Source organism: Coenobita brevimanus, chromosome 81 (assembly GCF_032717465.1).
Source record: "Coenobita brevimanus isolate Jiangsu-jjx chromosome 81, ASM3271746v2, whole genome shotgun sequence".
Taxonomy (NCBI): domain Eukaryota; kingdom Metazoa; phylum Arthropoda; class Malacostraca; order Decapoda; family Coenobitidae; genus Coenobita; species Coenobita brevimanus.
Window position 1 is genome coordinate 8,548,153 of NC_137034.1, and position 22,772 is coordinate 8,570,924.

At 42.9% G+C, this 22,772-nt stretch overlaps 1 protein-coding gene across 1 annotated transcript in view; it reads right to left on the reverse strand.

The window, feature by feature from the left end:
- LOC145409481 (salivary peroxidase/catechol oxidase-like) overlaps positions 1-22,772 on the reverse strand; it is a 95,655-nt gene that overhangs the window by 72,161 nt on the left and 722 nt on the right. The gene's annotated exons all lie outside the window — the stretch shown is intronic.

A 22,772-nucleotide genomic window follows, 5' to 3' on the forward strand; every position in this document is an offset into this window, starting at 1 on the left:
ATGATTTGGACCAAACCTTGGAGAAGGGTTGAGGACACACACACACACACACACACACACACACACACACACACACACACACACACACACACGCACACAAAGGGAGGGGGATAACTGATCACGCCCGTTCCTTGGGATTCCCTCCCTGGTCTGTGTGTCCTTCACTGCAATGACTCTCACGCTGCTTTGTTTTTGTTACATCCACGCCATTTTCGTTGCCTTAGGCCTGTTGTTACACTTGTTGCTGTTGTTATTAGTGGTGGTAGTGGTGATGGGGTGTTGTTGTTATTGCTTTGTTGTTGTTGTAGTTTTTGTTGCCCCAACTTTATCTGAACTTCGATCCAGCGGGCTACAGGCTGAAGTACCCATTTCCTGCGGCCCACCATCCATATTTCAGGGGATAGGGAGGGTGTTGAGGGACATGTGAATAACCAGGCAGTGCATCCACCTGGTTATATCAGTGCCACCACATGAAGGTGTTCATCTCCAGTACGATGATCTACCCTGAAAGAGGTGCTGGGGAGGGACGCCTTCCAGTGGTGGCTCTGATATAACTGGGCCGTGGAGCTGCCCGATTATACGTATAAAACGTCCTTCGACTCCCTCCCTATCCAGCAAAAGGAGAATTGTAGGCTGCAGGAGGACAGCTTAAGCCTGCAGTCCACTGAGTTCACATTTACGGTGAACCTGGAGTCACAACTACCACTACTACTATCCTGAGAAAGATCACTAACCACTTTCTACTCAGTTGATGATCCGGTAAATATAGTCAGACTGGAAGTTCTACCTGACTAGTAACCAAGGAGACTCATTTCCACTCCATAACTAAGGCTCACTGATATTCATACAATTATTGTTTCGTATTTAAGCTGTGGCAGTGGACCAGTTCCAGTAGGTGAAAACAGACTATAGTAATTCCGTCACCTGCATTGGCCACCTGCTAATTTTGGGCTACAAGGAAATTCAAAATGTTAGGATTGATAATTTCCGCCGCATTTTCACAAATGGCGTTTTAAAACAAATAAATATCGTGTGAATAATTATAACTTCTGACATTACAGCAAGTACTTGCTGAACAATGTTACGCTTCGATTTAACCGTAAATAAGGAAAGTACAATATCGAGGACCGTCCTCCTTTTTAGTGTTTGAGAAATTGCTGATCATTTTCCCTATATAGGACTGAATCGAAGTATAACTTTATTCAACAAGTACATGATATTATGTGAAATATATTTTCACACGATACTTCTCTTAAACGCGATTTGTGCCAATATAGGAAAAATATTCATGTCTTTATCTTCAACTTCCTGTAGCCCACAACTCGTCAGTGGTCAGTTCCACCATCACAGTGGAAAGGGTGTCATGCCTCCTTTCATTCCCTCTCTCCCTTGAAGGTTTTAATATACTCGGGTAGAATTGACGAACTGGAAGGTGATAGACGTAGGTAACACTGACCTCTCTCATCCTGTCATTATCATCAGCCTTTCCTTAGCTGCATACAAATGATTGGTGGCTGCTGGAATACTGTAAGTTAATGTGTCGTCGTTATAGCAAAACTGACAGATAAGTATACATACATACTGTACATACATCAATGGGTATAGATAGATAGGCTGACAGATACAAATATAGATCTGTATATGAGAGAGAGAGAGAGAGAGAGAGAGAGAGAGAGAGAGAGGCACGCCTGTTCCTTGGGATTCCCTCCACCTTGTGTGTGTGTGTGTGTGTGTGTGTGTGTGTGTGTGTGTGTGTGTGTGTGTGTGTCTTTCAGCATAGTAACGCTTCACGCTGGTTGCCTGGTGGTTGTCAGATAATATCACTAGTTATACCCCTCAGACCAAAGACCTACAGTACACTATTTTGTAATAACCAAGGGGGCTAAATAAGGTTAGTAAATTTAGGCTTAAGGTTAGTAACGATGTTAATTAAGATGTTTTAAGATTAGCAACGGAGGGACTAATTAAGGCTTATTAAGATTATTAACGAAAATGTTAAGATTTTCTAAGGCTGGAAACGAAGGGATAAATTAAAGCTTATTAATCAAAGAAAATCCCAAGTAACGAAGAGGTTAATTAAGATTTATTTAGTGCTCCTAGTAACGAAGTTTTTAATTAAGATTTATTTAGTGCTCCTAGTAACGAAGGGGTTAATTAAGATTTATTTAGGGCTCCTAGTAATGAGGGGGTTAATTAAGATTTATTTAGTGCTCCTAGTAATGAGGGGGTTAATTAGGAAACTAATGAGAGTAAAGTCCTGGTAACGTAAGTGGATAATTAAGATTTGTATAGAGCTCCAAGTAAAGACGGGGATAATTATGGCTTATTATGACACAGCCCTGGTAACGGTGGTTAATTAATCCTTAGTACAGCTCCTAGTAACGAATGGGGTCATTAAGGCTTACTAATGGCACAGCCCTATACCGATGTGGTTAATTAAGATTTATTTAGAACTAGTAACGAAGGAGTTAATTAAGACATTAATGACACGGCCTTGGTAACGGAGTGGTGCCTTAAGGCGTACTTTCTTTCTTGCTTTGGTGCTTCCACAGGAAATGAGGCTTGTTGTCCACATCATGCCAGTATGGGGTTAATGACCGATCTGTCTCGCCTTGTACATCAGGATCCTAGCCGCCGCCCCCTACGCTCATCATTGGGTAAAAAGGGATCAGAAAATAGACAATGGACAGATATACAGAGACAGCACCAGGCAGGGTTAATGAAGGCTGCATCACCCCCCTTCACTTGAGAGAGAGAGAGAGAGAGAGAGAGAGAGAGAGAGAGAGAGAGAGAGAGAGAGAATGGATCAATGGACGAACGAGTTCAAACTGGAACGATTAGATAATGCTCTCGAGGTAAACGTTTTATGTTGAATATAAAATAATCTGGACTATGTCATAGAAACGAAAGGGTTGATGCCTCCACCACTGTACTACATCGTCATCATCGTCACTATCATCATCATCATCATCATCCTGCCTCTTCTTCCCACTCACCGGGGGGAAGGAGGTTGAGGTCGAGTCTAACAGATAGAGAACTATCCTCCAGAATGACAGATAAAAATAGGCCACATACTCACTCACCATTCAAACCCTTGGAATCCTGACGTCACCTCTGAGACATAACCATCCACATAAATCGCCTCATTTTATCCACCGATAGATCAATCACTAACTTGGCAGAAATTTTTCGACCAATGAAACAATACTAAGGTTCTACATCCTTTCCATAGAGCTACTTGGTGGCCAGCACCCCATTCACAGGTTAACTTACTATTACAGTTCAGGTATCAAGAGGAAAAGATGGTAGTTTCCACTTACACTCTTTTTACTCTATCTTGGCCTAAATACTGCCATCTCAACCTTGAATGCTGAATTACAACCTGAATTTAACTTAGCATACGATGCTAGTCACGAGGGATTGTTGTGGAAAGGATGTACAGCCGTAGTATATTCTTTCTGGCCCTGAGCTACGATGAAATAAGCTGCAAGAGGACGAAAATTCGGGCCAGGTTAGAGTATAAACAGAACAGATTCAGATAAAAATGAAAGAAAAGCATTCGGGAGCCGAATGCTAATCACCCACTAGAATATGCTGCTGGCCAAGTTACAGGCGCGGCTTCCCCCCCGGGGGGGAGGGACAATGAGCCGCCGCCCCCCCACGGATAGCGGCCTCACCCCCTGGGGGGAGGGGGCCGGAAAATACTGGCCATATCTTGTTACCCTGAAGGTTTCATGTTCATAGCTCAAGCCGTTCATGAGATATAATAGCGCTAAAGGCGAACGATAAAAACTTTTGACCTTTGGTAGCCGTTTTGATGACCTTGACCTTGACCCCGACTGCCCATTTTTGAACTTGTCCAAGATTTTGGCCATATCTTGATACCCTGAAGGTTTCATGGTGATAGCTAAGCCGTTCATGAGATATAATGGGAACACACACACACACACACACACACACACACACACACACACACACACACACACACACACACACACACACACACACACACACACACACACACACACACACACACACACACACGCACACACACACACACACACACACACACACACACGCGCACACACACACACACACACACACACACACACACACACACACACACACACACACACACACACACACACACAGAGGCTGGCAGAAACATTATCGCTAAGCCTTGGTAAAGGCAGGAGATAATGACGGCAAAACAAAGATCAATAAAACAGCATGGAATCAGCTACCATAAAACGAGAATGGTGCCCACCGCCAGAACGACTCTACTTCCTGATGTTGTGTGTGTGTGTGTGTGTGTGTGTGTGTGTGTGTGTGTGTGTGTGTGTGATTTCTGACTCACTGGGGTGGAAACTCATGATGTGTGTGTGTGTGTGTGTGTGTGTGTGTGTGTGTGTGTGTGTGTGTGTGTGTGTGTGTGTGTGTGCTTGTATCTGTATGCATGCGTGTCTGTGTACGTGTGTATGTGTGAGTATCTGTGTGTGAATCTGTGTGTGTGTGTGTGTGTGTGAATCTGTGTGTGTGTGTGTGTGTGTGTGTGAATCTGTGTGTGTGTGTGTGTGTGTGTGTGTGTGTGTGTGTGTGTGTGTGTGTGTGTGTGTGTGTGTGTGTGTGTGAATCTGTGTGTGTGTGTGTGTGTGTGTGTGTGTGTGTGTGTGTGTGTGTGTGTGTGAATCTGTGTGTGTGTGTGTGTGTGTGTGTGTGTGTGTGTGTGTGTGTGTGTGTGTGTGTGTGTGTGTGTGTGTGTGTGTGTGTGTGTGTGTGTGTGTGTGTGTGTGTGGTTTTACCTTCACCTCCAAAGGTAATGCTTCCTTCCTCGTTTCCACTCCAGTGAAGGGAACGATGGAGGAAGAAGAGGAGGAAGAGAAGAGAGGAGGAGGAGGAGGAGGAGGAGTAGGAGGAAGAGGAGGGGAGGGGCTGGGATTCTTATGACAATGATGAAGGACACTGAGGAAGTGGTATGCTGTGGTAGAGAGGTGTGGTGTATTGTATGCTGGTGACGTGTGGTGCAGTGACGCGTGATGTGGTGTGTTGTAATGTGGCGTGCTGTAGTGTAGTGCTCTGCGGTGTGGTGTGCTGCGATGTGACATTATGGTGTGGTGTTAGGGTATGTTGTGCTGTGGTGTACCGTGGAGTAATGTTGTGGGAGAATGTTGTGGTGTGATTAGGTATAGTGTGGTGGCGTGATTAGGTATAGTATGGTGGTGTGATTAGATGAATTGTGGTGGTGTGATTTGGTATAGTGTGGTGGTGTGATTAGATGAAGTGTGGTGGTGTGATTTGGTGTAGTGTGGTGGTGTGATTAGATGAAGTGTGGTGGTGTGATTAGATATAGTGTGGTGGTGTGATTAGATGAAGTGTGGTGGTGTGATTTGGTATAGTATGGTGGTGTGATTAGATATAGTGTGGTGGTGTGATTAGATGAAGTGTGGTGGTGTGATTTGGTATAGTGTGGTGGTGTGATTAGATATAGTGTGGTGGTGTGATTTGGTATAGTGTGGTGGTGTGATTAGGTATAGTGTGGTGGTGTGATTTGGAAGTGTGGTGGTGTAATTTGGTATAGTGTGATGGTGTTTGGCGTGATATGGTGTGTGTGATGGGGTGGTGTGGTGTCCTGTGGCGTAGATGTGTTATGGTAAATATGCGGACGTGAATACATTCATATAGAAGTACAAACACAAACACTCTCTCTCTCTCTCTCTAGGTATATATATATATATATATATATATATATATATATATATATATATATATATATATATATATATGTATATCCCATTGGCGCCCAGTGTCCTCAATATAGGACGGAACTGGGCATTTTCAAACTTCGATAAGGAAGGGAACCCCAGGGGAGGGACCTATGAGCTTCGCGACTATGAGCCGACAGGCGGAGGGCGGTACGCCTAACACCCTTCCAGTAAAATCCCTCTCAAGGGAATTCTGGGAGCCAATGGGTTTTATATATATATATATATATATATATATATATATATATATATATATATATATATATATATATATATATATATATATATATATATACATATATATATATATATATATATATATATATATATATATATATATATATATATATATATATACAGAGAGAGAGAGAGAGAGAGATAATGTAGTCAAGGCATTACTAATGTAGTCAAGGCATTACTAATGTAGTCAAGGCATTACTATTGTTGAAAGAGAGAGAGAGAGAGAGAGAGAGAGAGAGAGAGAGAGAGAGAGAGAGAGAGAGAGAATGTAGTCAAAGCATTACTATTGCTGAGAGAGAGAGAGAGAGAGAGAGAGAGAGAGAGAGAGAGAGAGAGAGAGAGAGAGAGAGAGAGAGAGAGAGAGAGGAACAAAAGGACGGTATGGTACGCCTGTTGTCTTGTTTACCTTTAGTTACCTGGAATTCCCAACACTCCTTTGAAACCCTCCTACACACACACACACACACACACACACACACACACACACACACACACACACACACACACACACATTCACACATTCACACACACACACATATTCACACATATAAATACGCATACCAATGCACACACACACACACACACACACACACACACACACACACACACACACACACACACACACACACTCATAGACGCACACTAACATAATTCCACTCACACAAACTTAAACACGCACACACAATCATGGAAACACACACGGACACGCTGAAACACACACACAAACATACACATAAACACAGACATAGACAAACAGCCGCACACACACACACAAACATACACAAACACAGACATAGACAGACAGCCGCACACACACACACACACACACACACACACACACACACACACACACACACACTCTCTCTCTCTCTCTCCCTCTCTGCCTCTCTCTCTTGTTTCACTGAGAAGCATTTGGAATTCCAGGTGACACAGGAGGCTTGGCAGCATCTCTCCCTAGGCGATTTGTTTTCCATATTACCCCTTAGCATTGTCTAGTTCGGTATTTATTCCGTTACAATACTGCATCACTAGCATACTAGAGGATGCTAAGGTGGCATGGGTAGGATAAGTCGGTAAGGAAAAGGTGCTCTGAAGCCTCATTTTCCAGTTGGTATCTATATTATACTAGGGTTGTTTTCATATGACGGAACTGGCCCACTCCAACAACTCGAGCACAAAGTCTTGGTTACATAAAATTCGATGGATCTTGATTATAAGGTAGGAATGAGTCTCCTTGGTTACTGGTCATATCAACTCTCCAAGCTGACTACAGTACATTCTGCCTTCAACTGTGCTGAGAGGTGCTTGGGATCTATGTTAGGTTAGAACACATGAGTCATACTCTTTTCACACTAACCTTTCCTAAAATTGCCATTTATCCAAAACTGATTGCTAAGTCATAACAATAAATCAACAACAGAATATGATGTTAGTCACGCAGAAGTGCTGTAGAAATTGTCAGGCTGCATTGTCCTCCTTTCTTACCACCGAGCTACGTGAAACAAGTTGGAAAGTGACCAGAATGTGAGCCAGCTTAATGTTAAAAGGATGTAGCGAAGAGGAAACAATGAACGCTCATTCTGATTAACAAACTTATGCTTAGGAATCTTTATGAATAAACCCAGGAATAATGATGAAGTCATGCACTGTCATTAAGCCATACAAAGCCTTTCTTATAGGGACGCGAAGGTCATTTACATATGTATAAAGTCTCTTCAAATAAACCACGTATTCAGAGAGGCACATGATGCTTCGCAGCACGCCTTTTTTAACGATTTATTTTGCACAGAACACCTTAACATCCTCTCTTACATTATTTGCATAATGTTAATGTCGACATCCGGTAGTCTGCATCAATAACATACATGCGGATACTGATGTGTGAAGTTCAGAATATATCACCAAGGAAGAGGTATTACGTAGTCTTCAGATCCACTTGCAGAACAGTGCATATCCATACAAAGCCATTCTTCCAGGGATGCTAAGGCCACACGCCGTATTTATGAATTTTCTTTAATTTCTTAACTCAAATGAGTACTTCTCATTTCATTCTTGTAGCTTGTAGAGGGCGATGGATGGGAACGCCTTCCCGTGGTGCTACCAGTAAGACTGGACAGCTTCACTGCCCGGTTACACGAACGTTCCTCAGCTCCCTCCCTCTCCCCCGATAGCAGGATGGTGGAGTGCAGAAAGGCAACTTCAGCCTGCAGTCCATTGTTCAGATTCAGATGAGCTTGGAACCATAACAATAACCATTTCCAAATGTGTTTATTCAGCTTGGGAGATGCCTTTGTAGCTGGAGAAGTTGGATACAGTCTGTGTTAATCCATTAAGCACAAGAAGGCTTTCCTAAGTCTGATGAAAGTGTGCATGTAGTTGGAATGAGCTGAAAAATATATCACGGCATTCTGTTGTTGGAATGGTCACAAGGTCGATCTCAGGCTGAGGCAGGGAATGGTTTGATGGTTTGAATTTCGTTATAGCCGACTTGACTGATCTTCCATAAGACCCACTGGCATGTCATAAAAACACCGCCGATAATACCACAACGCCAGTCCTGGATGAGACAACTCTGGCATGTTTTCAGTATGTACGGTGGGTATTCGCGTCCTCGAGGTGTCATGCGAAGTAAATAGCACGTATGAGGGCTGATGGCCCTTAGGGACCGGCTTATCATGTCTATGTCCAAGGTCATACATTTAAAAATATATAATTATATTTGTTTATATTACTGTCGTTCCTCACACAAGTACCAAACACTTCATAATTATACTCGTTTTACCTTAACTACTTCCTCCATTTCAGTGATGAGTTTTAACAACAGAGTAACACTAGAAAATTGTACTATACTGTTTTCCATCTAACTTGACCTCAAATTGTTATCTCTTCATCTTGAATGTCAAGCTGTAGCAATACATTAACACTGGAATATGATGGCTGTCACGAAGAAGTGCTATCAGAGGGAAGCAGAATGGTAGCACTGTCTTTCTGAACTGAACCACTTAACTATCGGTAAACAAAATTCAATAAGCTTCAATAGGACAAAATTCAAGGCCAAGCTAAGGACAAAGAACCATAATTATGAGGAAGTGTTATGGTAAGACTGCAGAACTATACAATAATGCTATGTTCCCAAGGTTCACGTGGTAGGCTATAAAACGACGAAATTCTGGGCCAAGTTAAGGTGAAACAAGCATAGCCAAGCTTATAAATCGGTAACTTTTGTATAAGTCTGCTTGATTTTATTTTCAAATCATGCACCTATACTCTTTTCACTTTAACATGGCCCAGAATTTCGTCCCTTTGCTGCTTATATCACTTAGCTCAGTAGCAGAAAACGACGATACTACGGCTCCACATCCTTTTCATAGCACTTAGCGATTAGCACCACACGAGTATTCTTGTGTTAATTGCTACAACTCTGCATTCAAGATGGGACGATGGCAATATTGGGCCAATTTAAAATGAACACTTTACAACCAAATGAAACACTTTACAACCAAACCGGGGTGAAGAGTGTGCACATAAATGTTTGCTTGTGCTATTGTCTCATACACTTACCTAACACTTTATACCCAAACTGGAATGAATATGTATTTAACTATACTGTTTTTTATTTTTTACTCTAACTTGGCCTAAGATTGCCATTTCTCCATCTTTAATACAGAGCTGAGGCAGTACAGTAAAATGAGAATATGATGCTAGTCAGGAAGAAGTGCTGTGGAAAGGATGTACAGCAGTAGTACTACCTTATTCAGTCTCCGAGCTACGGGATATGAGCGGCTAAGGACGAAAATCCGGCCAAGTTAGTGAAAAAGAATTAGAATTGCATTCACCTGGTTTTACTCTACAGGATTTGAGCAAAGGCTCTTTGCGAGTTAAACTGACACCATGACACACTACACCACACACCACACAACATCACACCATACCACCCTCTCACACAACACAACAAAATCACCTTCCCACCTCAACCACACCATACCATACAATGAACATTATGCAAATACTCCTCTACTTGTTAGGACTGGAGGGATTAAATACAGCCTTTACTCTTTACACTAAAATTGCCACCTCTCCGTCTTGAATACTAAGTTACAACATGAGATTAACACTAAGATTAAGACAAAGGTGCTAATCACAAAGAAATGCCATGGAAAGGATGAACAGCCATTGAATTGACTATACTCTTATTTTTTTCCAGCTGACGATCCACTTCCGTGAATGTGGCACCTGCGCACTCCTGCCCCGTGATTGGTTGGTTTCAGTTTCATACCTGAAGTATCATGTTTACAAAAAACAATTGTGCCTTATATTTCAGTTCTCATAAATGCTGTTTTGCATTGTCATTGTACTATACAAACAGCCATGAAACGAGTATTTATCTGTAATTCAACCGAACGGACAACGAATCTGAGGAAGTTGAATTTGAATTGAAGTATTTATTGTTGTAACAGGTACAGAGTTGTTGCATCTCCTCTTATATATATATATATATATATATATATATATATATATATATATATATATATATATATATATATATATATATATATATATATATATATTAAATAAAGGAAACGCAGTTGCTGGGTAAGTGCAAATAAAAGGTATCTTAATACTTAGGTACTTGTTACATTAGACAATAATACCAATCTAAGTAAATTAGCGGTTTTGTCAGTGGTAAATCGTGGAAGTGGGAAGGCGAATGGAACAGTCGCTACAGGGGAGGGGGCAGGGGGGACACGAGAGACGGCCAGGCGGAAAAAACAAGTTGTCTCGTCCCGCAAGATGTCAGACTTCATTATGGATCACACCTACCCCATTGCTTCGATACCTTCGCCCATATTATCCGTAAGTATATACATATATTCGGAAGTATACATATTTCGTTATTAATTAGAGATGCAGCAACTCCGTACCTTTTACAACAATAAATATTTCAATTCAAAGTCAACTTCCTCAAATTCATTGTCCGTTTGGGTGAAACACAGATACATAATCGCTTCATGTCTGTTTGTATAGTGCAATGACAATGCAAAACAGCATTTAGGAGAACTGGAATATAAGGTACAACTGTTTTTTTTTTTCTTTTAATATGATTCTTCAGGTATGAAATTGAAACCAACCAATCACGCGGCAGGAGTGCGCAGGTGCCACATTCACGAAATTGAATCATCAGCTGGAGGAAAAAAAAAAAAAAAAAACACACGAGTATAAATAAGCTACAAAAGAACGAAAACCTGTGCCAAGTTAAAGAATTGGTTATTACCAATTTTGGGCTACATGGATATTTAAAAATATCAGCAATAATAATTTTCGTCGTATTAGCACAAACCTTAGAGAAACAACGTGTGAAAATAGATTAACATAATACCGAATACCTATTGAACAATGTAATGTTTATACTTGGCAATCAGTAAGAAAAGTGCTACATCGGACCGTCCATGCATTCTAAGTGTTTCTGAAATTACTAAATTATTTTCCTTATTTACGGCAAATGAGTTATTTAAGAGGAGCCTGTGGAATCACATGGAGAGACAGGCTGACGAATGAGGATATAAAGGAGCGTTGTGGTGTGGATGTGGATGTGATAGGAAGCGTTATGAGGAACACACTGAGGTGGTTTGGCCATGTGGAGAGGATGGAGGGTGAGAGACTGACGAAGAGAGTGTATGTGAGTGAGGTGGAGGGGGGAAGAGGGAGGGGGAGGCCGAGGATGAGATGGAGGGATGGGGTGGAGAGGTATATGAGAGAGGGGGGTGTGAGTTGGGAGCAGGGCAGTGAAATGGCGGGGGACAGGGCGACTTGGAGGCGATTTGTTTGTGGCCACCCCAAACGGGATTGAGGCGTCTGGCAATAGATAGATAGATAGATAGATTTACGGCAAAAACGAAACATAACCATCGTTCAACACATACTTGATATGTCAAAGCTATCGTCACGCAATATTTTTTTCTGTTTAAAAAACACTCAGTGCTGATACTAAAAAAAATACCAATGTCGATATTTTCAACTTCCTTGTTGGCTAAAACTATCAAGTGGTCAGTCGCACCTAAAGAGAGCGCCGTACAGGAGCACTGTATACTTTTATTATACTGTGTGCGCGTTTTATATCTCATGCTTGCTATCTTCAGACAAGCTTATTGATATTCCCTGCACATTCCTTACAACGTAATATCTATGCTGGTAACTGTTTATTATGTCCTTGGTGATTTACTAAGAAAACACCCACTTAGAGAGAGAGAGAGAGAGAGAGAGAGAGAGAGAGAGAGAGAGAGAGAGAGAGAGAGAGAGAGAGAGAGAGAGAGAGAGAGAGAGATGGTCCCTGTATTTAAGAGGGTTGTCTCTTCCCTATCAAGTATGTGACTGAGACAACTTTTACCTGATCGTGTGTGTGTGTGTGTGTGTGTGTGTGTGTGTGTGTGTATTTCTGTATGTGTGTTTGTGTGCGTGTGTGTATTTGTGTGTAGGCATATCTGTATCTTCATGCGTGTGTGCATGTGTGTATGTATGTGTTTGTATATGTTTGTATGTTTGTGTGTGTGTGTGTGTGTGTGTGTGTGTGTGTGTGTGTGTGTGTGTGTGTGTGTGTGTGTGTGTGTGTGTGTGTGTGTGTGTGTGTGTGTGTGTGGAGGTAGTCCGGTTTAGTCGAGGCCGCCTCTTCCAGGATGCGGTGACTGACAAATAGATATAGACAAATAAATATGGATAAACAGATAGATATATAAATACAACTAGATACAGATAAATATAGATAAGCAGAAATATATAAAGATAGACAGGTAACTAGAGAGAGAGAGAGAGAGAGAGAGAGAGAGAGTGATGCGGGTAGGTGGAGGGGATGAACAAAGGTGCATGCGCCGTGAAGTCTGTGAACACGTCCACCTATATACACCCTATACAGGATTGGGGTCAGATCATGCTGGATTTCCCGGCCTCTCCGTTGAACCCCCATCTAGGGACAAAAGTTCACCTCACATACTACATTTCCTGCTTCTCACTCCCCTCTGCTAACTACACCTTTTCAAAGCTGTGTGAAGCTTGGTTTGTTCCTCATATTTCACCTCCTCTACTTTTGCTTTGGCTAATATATCCCAAAACGGAGGGAGGTTTGTATGTTCCTAATACTTCATCTCTTCTACTGTTCACTTCCCTTTCTAGCTAATATTCCAAAGCTGAGAGTTTAGTTAGTACTGTATGTTTCTAACAACTGCCCTCTTATGCTTCTCACTTTCCTTTGTTGGTGAATATATTCCCGAGCTGAGACGCATGGTAGTTTTTTTTTTTTTTTTCCTTGATGCATCAGGAAGGAAGGTGACGGACATGACCTAAGTGTGAAGGATTCTGGGTGTAATGTGTGTGTAAGCCTTTGTATCTGCTTATGCCTTGCTTCCTTTCACCCTTTGGCCTTGTCCTGTTCATGTGTGTGTGTGTGCATGTGCCCTTTGTATCTGCATCGTGCAATACTGGAATGCCTTGTAAAAAGGGAGAAGAGAAAGTAGGATAGGACAACACAAGACACAGATGGTGACGCAGAGAACAGTGGCAGCTGACGGTAGTATTGTGCAGGGGATTAGGACAGATACAGTGCAAAGATCCTTATTGTTCAAGCAAGGAAGAGGGTGATAATACTATATTCCATCTACTTGAATGACTGATATTCAGTAACCAGATACAGTGGTACTTTTTATATGATAGGTTGTTGTTGCTTAACCCCGAGCTCTCTGGTCGAGCAGACTCATCGCCCACAGGTAAATAACCGCTTCTGCTGGAGCCGTGCCACAAGTAGCTTAAGGTACATACAGGATGGGCCCGCCAGAAAGCATACGTCCCATGTACCCGTCGTAAAGTCTTGTCAACCAATCAATCTACAGTACATACACCAATGTAGGGATTCGGCGCCCCTTCGTGGTAGACAACGCCTTGCTGGCTTCGACCCAAAGTCCTTTCAAGTCTTTTCCAGTGAGACGCAGGAAAATACGAGGAAGTTTGGCTTCTGGGTGGACACTGCAGCTGCTTTGCTGAATCCAGAGTACACAGCGTCAGAATGTGCAGACTCCTCCTCAGTGCCTTTAAACCGAGTTGTAGAGCAAAGCGCAAAAATTATTTCAGATACTATTAAGGCTACAGAGGGCGTGTGCACATCACTAGGGTGCTTATGAAAAAGTAATAGGTGTTACTTGAATGGCTTCTCTAAAAAATCGCCCACATTCCCCCCCCCCCCAAAAAAAAAAAAAAGAAGAACCGGAAAACAGCATTGGTACCAAAATTTAGCTATTTCAGAGACTTCATTGTAGAGAGGACCTATGCACTTCGTTGGTCAGCTTATGAAAGATTAAGAGACGCTACTTTAGTGACAAAAAAAAAAAAAATCGCCACAACACTGCTGATAAAACCCCAAACAAGGCAAAGTGGGCACTAAAACTGAGTTAATATGGAAATTATCTCTCTGCCTACGGGTGACTTAACACTCCTTCTTCGCTCTTCCTTTCCTTCATTCTTTCCTCTTCCTTCTGCCTGTGGGTGACTCTGCACCGAGTGATAAACCAAATGGTGTCCTGTACACCTGGAAACCATTTATTACGCTGGGTGGTAACCATACAACCAAATTTTGGCGCCTGGTGGTTTGGTGGGTAATTATTGCGCTCCAATCGGATTAAGCCGGTGAAGGTTTATATCCAAGGGATGGTTGGGGTTTATTGCTCACATAATGCCACTCAGGGATGAGTGAGGCTGGTCACTCTCATCTTAAATGTCAGGACCAACTTGCCTAGCCCCTGGCTCCTACGCTTCTCCTGGGGCAACGTAGGATTGGATGATGGATGGATGGATGAATGAATTAATACTACTGAGGAGTTTCACATCGCTGGAAAACTAAGATAACTCTCGAAAGCTTATTTGTTCGAGCACGTTCCACACCTACAAAAAAAAAAAAAAAAAAAATCTCAAGGCCTGGGAACATAGCATAGTGATTACTAAGAAGGGATGGGATCTTTTGTCTGGTGCACGTTCTCCCATTTTCATGTAAATTTCGTCACCAATAGTTTTTTAAGCAGATTCCAAATTTGAACCTCTTTTGGGGGAGAAATTATTCAGTAAAAAGTTAGGTTAGGTTAGTTAATAATTATAATATGGATGGTTAATAATTAAAACAAATAATATTTAAGTATAACATTCATCTCCTTGGTCCATGCATAGACAAATACAGCTATGGTGGATAACGGAAGCGTACCACCCTCGAATCACGTTCCTTTCCTGACAAATCCACTCGTTACAACCGCGTTTAGAGCAGCGCCACTGAGCAGATCCACCACGAATGCTTAGGTTCATCGAATGCTTACGGCGGCATAGCTTACATTTTGGATCTTTTGTGTTGATACTTAAAGACTTTGTTATTATTAACTAACCTAATCTAACGTAACTATTTAAAAAATATTTTCCCTATAAAAATAAGTTCAAATTTGGAATCAGCTTAAAAAGCTGTACTAGTGACGGAATTTACAAAAAAATGGGAAACGTGCAGCAAACACAAAAGATCCAAGGGATGGGAATAAAATGCACACTAGCTGATCTCAGTTATCCTATTCTGTACCGGCAGCACAATGCGTTGGCTCCTCTTGGCTGCTGGAAAATATTTCACATAATACCACCACCCATAGTATAGTGCAACCTTCAGTTCATTCCGCACTGAAGCAACAAAAAAATAGTTTCCTGTTATACGGATAACCATTTACTTCGTTGAGTGATAACCATATAACTGGCTGCCTGGTGGTCTAGAGGGTTAAGGCGCTCATGCCAAAATGGGTCGAAGAGATTTTAGTCTGAGGATTGGTTGGGATATCAGTCTCGCATATTGCCACTCAGGCGAGCGAGGCCGATTACCCTTGACTTATGTTGGAGCTGAGCAGCCTAGCCCCGGACCACTACGCACCTGATGAAGCAAAACAGAGCCAGAAGATAGACATTAGTATTATAATAATAATAATAAAAACAAAAATAATAATAATAATAATAATAATAATAATTATTATTATTATTATTATTATTACTAGTGTTTTCGTTGGCATTTGTAAACAGTGTGTGTTGTTCACACACAATGATATGACTGATCAGTATCTTCACACACTTGATGTATGTGCTGAGGTCTGTCTCGGTTGTAATGTTCGAGACAGTACCATAAAATGGCTGTCTGAGCGTCATTTGCCCATGGCTGGTCTGTATATGCTTTTATCTACCCATCTCGTAACAAGCAACACATAAGCTTTACACAATTCACGTTATAGTAAGTAGTCTAAAGCCTATGTCCCACTGTCAGGAACTTTCCCACGACACACCACGATCTTCATGTCTTCGTGTGTCGCCGCATATCGTCATGAGTAACGTGGCGTGACAGCAATGACGTAGTGCTGACGTGGAGAACTTGGTCATTCTTCGCGGTTCTTGGTTTGCTATGGCAATTTTTGGAATGTTCAAAAATTGTCGGCGTGGGCGCCGACAAGGAGGAGAACGAGACATGTCGTGACAGTACCGTCATTTGTCTTAGCTGCGAATTAACTTGTCTTAGCTTGTCGTAGGTTGTCGTTAGGTGTGACTTGACGTGTCGTAGCAATAACTTTGAGATCGGATCCTGAAGACCCGCTACGACACACGAAGTTATACCTACGACAGGCAAAGTTATACCTAAGACACACTACGACAACTTACACACAGCCATCGTCGTGTATCGTCATATGTCTGATAATCTTAGCAGTGACTTAACGGTAACTTACCGGTTGCGTAGCGTGGCGTAGCTTGTCGTAGCGTGTCGTGGCGACGTCTTGGCGTGACGTGGAGTCAAAGTGACCGTTATTTTTGAACTGGGGGATGATCATAGTGTGTCATCAGGATAGTGTGACACTTTCGTAGGGTACCATGGGATGTCGCAGCAATGTCTTTGTGTGTCTTAGCACTAATGTGACTGTGTCGTGAAATGGCCATTTAATCCTACCGTTTGAGGTATGATCGTGGCATTTCACCGAGATCATACCTCGAGGGTAAAATCGTGGTAATCGGGGCCGTTCTCGAAGATGAACTTGAATATGGGACACGGGCTTAATACATCATGCATGGGCCATCGCATCCTCCACTCCTACTCTGTCTCCAGCTGTTGCTGATACAGCATGCAGGCATACCAACCCGTGACCGTAGTTCATCAATCATACCACACACTTCGGCTGGAGTGTTATTGAAGCGATGGAAAATGTAACGATACTTTGGTTAGGAAATGTTGTACATGTGATAATTGCACAAAATGAATTGGTGACTGTTTTGTGAGTGAGAGTCTATGTATGTCATGCAGGAAACTTTATCGGGATGTAAACATTTGAAAATGTATGAAAGGACACACTATTTCATCCTCTTAAATGTCCATCCTGTGTGACTGTGAATCCAGGTTAGGAGAACTGGTATCCACACCCGCTATCCGTCGTCAGGAGATATTGAGAATAAAATAAGTATTGCGTGCTACGGTTGAAGAGATTAAGACAGGTAGCACATTTAAAATTGTGCTCAGAATCAAGAAGTCCTTTATCATATATACCTGTCACCATACCACACCACAATACCACACAACACTCCACCACATAGTCACACCAAACAACACTCCACCACACCACACCACATAGCCACACCACACCACATGGCCACACCAAACTACACTACGCCGCATTAAACAACCACACCACATATTACAGCTATAATATACCGCACAACATCAAGCCACACCACATCATATAGCCACAATTCACCACACTACACTACATCAAACAGCCACAATTCACCACACTACACTACATCAAACTACACCACATCAAAACCACAATACATCACACTACTCAGTATCACAAAGCCACACCCCACCCCACCACATCACATCTCTCCTTATCACATCTCTCCACATCACACAGCCACACCACACCCCTCCACATCACACAGCCACACCACACCTCTCCACTTCACACAGCCACACCACACCTCTCCACATCACACAGCCACACCACACCTCTCCACATCACACAGCCACACCACACCTCTCCACATCACACAGCCACACCACACCTCTCCACATCACACAGCCACACCACACCTCACCACATCACACAGCCACACCACACCGCTCCACATCACACAGCCACACCACACCTCACCGCATTACACAACCACACCACACCTCACCACATCACACACTCACACCACACCTCACCAAATCACATCTCACCACATCACACAGCCACATCACACCTCACCACATCACACAGCCACACCACACCTCTCCACGTCACACAGCCACACCACATCTCACCACATCACACAGCCACACCACACCTCACCACATCACACAGCCACACCACACCTCACCACATCACACAGCCACACCACACCTCACCACATCACACAGCCACACCACACCTCACCACATCACACAGCCACACCACACCACACCACATCACACAGCCACACCACACCTCACCACATCACACAGCCACACCACATTTCACCACGTCACACAGCCACACCTCACCTCACACATCACACAGCCACACCACACCTCATCACATCACACAGCCACATCACACCTCACCACATCACACAGCCACACCACACCACATCACAGCCACACCACACCACATCACACAGCCACACCATACCTCTCCACATCACACAGCCACACCACACCTCTCCGCATCACAAAGCCACACCACACCACATCATAACACCGCCACACCAGAGAGCACCATACCACACCACAGCACAATCAGGAAGTTCGAGGAGAAGCATCCGGCATTACCTAACCCGTATATTCTCAGGGTTGCAGACGCGCGTGGGGGCAACTTTCTCTGCCCTCGTAGGATTCCACCAAACATGTTACAGTAAATGGCTGGTGTCCTCCTCCTGCCATTTCCTTATTTCTGGATATTAGGTCATTACATCTCTTAGGTGGGATTTAAGGTGATGATGATGACGACGATGGCTATGGTGATGACGACGACGACGACAACGACGACGACGACGACGATGGTGATGATGATGAACATATATTTCTCCCAGTTTTATAGTTTCTCATTACTTACAGATCCTACATCATCCCAACTGAATGTGAACCCAGTGGACTGCAGGCTAAAATTGCCCTCATCCTGCAGTTCAACATCCTTCTTTCAGGGGAGATGGAATGATACGAGCGGCGTATGCATAACCGGGCAATGGGGCCGACCGGTTATATGAGAACCACCGCGAGAAGGCGTCCCTCTCCAGCATCAGGAGGGGGGGGGAATCTTCCATGAACCCCTCCACCACAAGACGAGTGCTGGGCATTGACGCCTTCACGTGGTGGCACGGCTATACAAACGTCCCTCAATTCTCCCTATTCTCTGAAAGGGAAAAGATGCACTGCTTGTAAGGAGCAACTTCAGCCTGCAGTTCACCGGGTTCACGCTTCAAATGAACCTAAGGCTACAGCTATTAATATAGCTATTTCTTTCTTATATAACGAGCAAGGTTATATAACCTGCTACAAAATCGGCATAAAAAAGAAAAGAAAAACTGCAGTCTGTCTGCTCTCACTTGACGGAACTTACCCATTCCTATAATTTTAATACTAAACCATGGTTTCATGAAATTCGATAAGCCTTACTTTTGAGAAATGAATGAGTCTCCTTGATTCCTAGTCAAATCTGCTTTCCAATCTGACAACAACCGGCCATCATCTGAGTTTAAAGGGTTTAGGGATCTTCGTCAGGATAGTATAAACGCATAATATTATCGTGAATGTATAAACGCATAATATTATCGTGAATGTATAAACACATAATAATATCGTGAATGTAAAAATTTGTGTCAAGCAAAAATGTAAGAAAAGAGGTCTGTCTGCCTATAGCCAGACGCCTTATTCCCGTTCGGGGTAATCACAAACAAATCGATCTAGGTCGCCCTGTCCCCTGTCATTTGCCTGCCCTCCCCAGAATTTACATCTCCCCTCTCTCATATACCTCTCTATTCCATCCATCTCTTTCTCGTTCTCCCCCTCCCTCCCCCCCACCTCACTCATATACACTCTACTAGTTAGTCTCACTTTCCATCCTCTTCACATGGCCAATCCATCTTAGTGTATTTCTCCTAACACTTTCTATCAAATCCACATCACAATGCTCCTTCACTTCCTTATTTGTCAGTCTCTCCATGTAACTCCAAGTGCTCCTCTCAAATAACTCATTTCCACTGCTCTCACTCTTGACTTGTGGATTCCAACAAGGTCCAAGCTTCACTTCCATTCGTTAGAGTTGGTATCACAATAGTGCCATGCAGCGACTTCTTTACTTCCATGCTCATTTCCATGTATCTCATCACTCCTTTCAATGAACCAGCAACCTTTCTACCTTGTTGTAACCTTTCAAACATTTCATCCTCTAAACTTGCATCATTACTCATCACACTATCCATGTACTTAAATTCACTCACGTATTCCATTTCCTCATCATCCAACCTCACTGTGCATTAGATGACTCCATTTCTCTCAAAAACCACAACTTTTCTCTTCCCTACATTCGTATTCAGATTCCCTTTCTTACATACTCTTCCAAACTCATTCACCATGTCTCGCAGTTCCTTTCGTTTTCACTCAACAATATAGCATCATCTGCATACAGTAAAGAACAGGAAGTTCCCAAGCGCTGCCCTCTCTCGTCAGGGCCGCTCGAGCATCCACTGCCCTACCATGTATCTCACATGTCCAAAGTACTTAAATGCACTCACATTTTCCATTTCCTCATCATCCTGCTTCACTGTGCATTCAGTGACTTCATTTCTCTCGAAGACCACAACCTTGCTCTTCTCTACATTCACCTTTAGATATTGTTTCTTACACACTCTCCCAAATTCAGTCACCAAGTCCTGCGGTTTCCCTTCGTCTTTACTGAACAATACACTGTCATCTGCAAACAACAGAACAGGAAGCTTCCAAATGCTGCCCTCTCTCATTAGAGGCTCTCCAACATCCATTGCCCTACCGTGTATCATTTTATAACTCCATCCATATACAAACTGAACAGCCATGGAGACATGACACATCCTTGCTTCAGTTCAACATTCAGACATAAAAATTCACTCAGTTCACCATCCACACGCACTGCGGCCCTAGTGCCCTAGTGTTTTCATGGCATTCTCCAGATTCCAATTACTCCACATATTCTTAATATTTCCATATTCCTTGTCTATCCACTCTGTCATATGCTTTCTCGAAATCCACGAAGGTCACATACAACGTTGTTCCCCATCTCTAGGAACTTTCCCACTAAACACCTGAGGATGGCTATATGATCTACAAAACCTCTTCCCTGTCTAAACCTCCCTGTTCTTCTCCAGTTAATTCCTCTGTAATTTCTCTGGCTGTCAATAAGTATTCCACCATATACTTTTCCTATTACAATAAGAAGAAAAATGCCCCTATGATTACCACACACTTCTTTTTCTTCTCTTCCTTTGTACAGGGGAATAATTATACCTGACTTTACCTTCTTCCAAGGCCAGTCTGCACATCTTCCATATCCATTCACTACTCTCTCTCCCCCGTCCTTCAGCATTTCACCACACACTCCATCAATTCCTGGGGCTTTCCCCATTTTAACTTTCTTCATTGCTTTCACTACTTCCAACCTACAAATCTCTTCCTCCCGTCTCATTTCCATCCTTCTCCCAGACATTCCCCAGCCACATACGTTATTTTAATTCTCTATGTTTAACAATTCGTTAACGTGTTCTCTCCGTCTGCTCATCTTTTCTCCCGTCTCCACCAGCAAGCTGCCATTTTTATCTCTCACTCTCCTGCTATACCTCCTTTATCACCCTGTCATAAGCTCTTAACCTTCTTTCAGCAATTTTCTTACATTCCCTTCACTTAACATTCAAATTCCTTCCAAACTGCACATCTACTCTCTTCTTACTCTCTCCTACTGATCTTTTCACCTCTCTCCTCTTCTCGCTGTTCATCTCACAACCTCCTTCATGCAACTGCTCCCCATCCACTCATTGTATGCTTTCTTCTTTTGTGCCACAGCTTGTCTCACCTCATCATTCCACCATGCTGTTCTTTGCACCCTCCTTCGCCTTCTCCACCCCACATGCTGCACAGATTCTTCTGTGAATACTATGCACGCACTTTCCATCTCCCCCATCTGCTCCATATTATTTACCCAGACTCTCCTCCACTTCTCTCATATATTCAGCTTTTTTTTTTTTCCCTAATTCTCCTGCAACCTTTCTACCTTTTTTCTATGGACTGCCTCCTCCTGCCTTTCTCTTCTGTTCGTCCAGTGCATTGGCACCTTGACTCTCACCACCACCAAGTGGTGGTCAGAGTCCACACCTCTGCAGCACATATCTTCTCTTATCCACACACACATAATCAGTCATTGCCTTCTGTTCATCCAGTTCACAACCCATCCTTCTCATCACTTGCCATGAATACCTGTGAATAATTTAGTGCCTAAAGAGGGTATTGGCTATCACCAACCCCCTCCCCGCACAAATATCCACTAGAACACAGCCATTCCCATCCGCTTCTGCAGGCTCACCCACCACCAACTACTCCATCCATCCCTACTTTTCCATTCTTATCTCCAATCAAAAACACGCTCACTCCTGTCAAACTTTTCCATGCATGCTTCCACACTTTCCCACGCTCTTTCATTCCGCTAGCACGGTCTTCTGTCGCTCCATATACGAGTACACACCCAA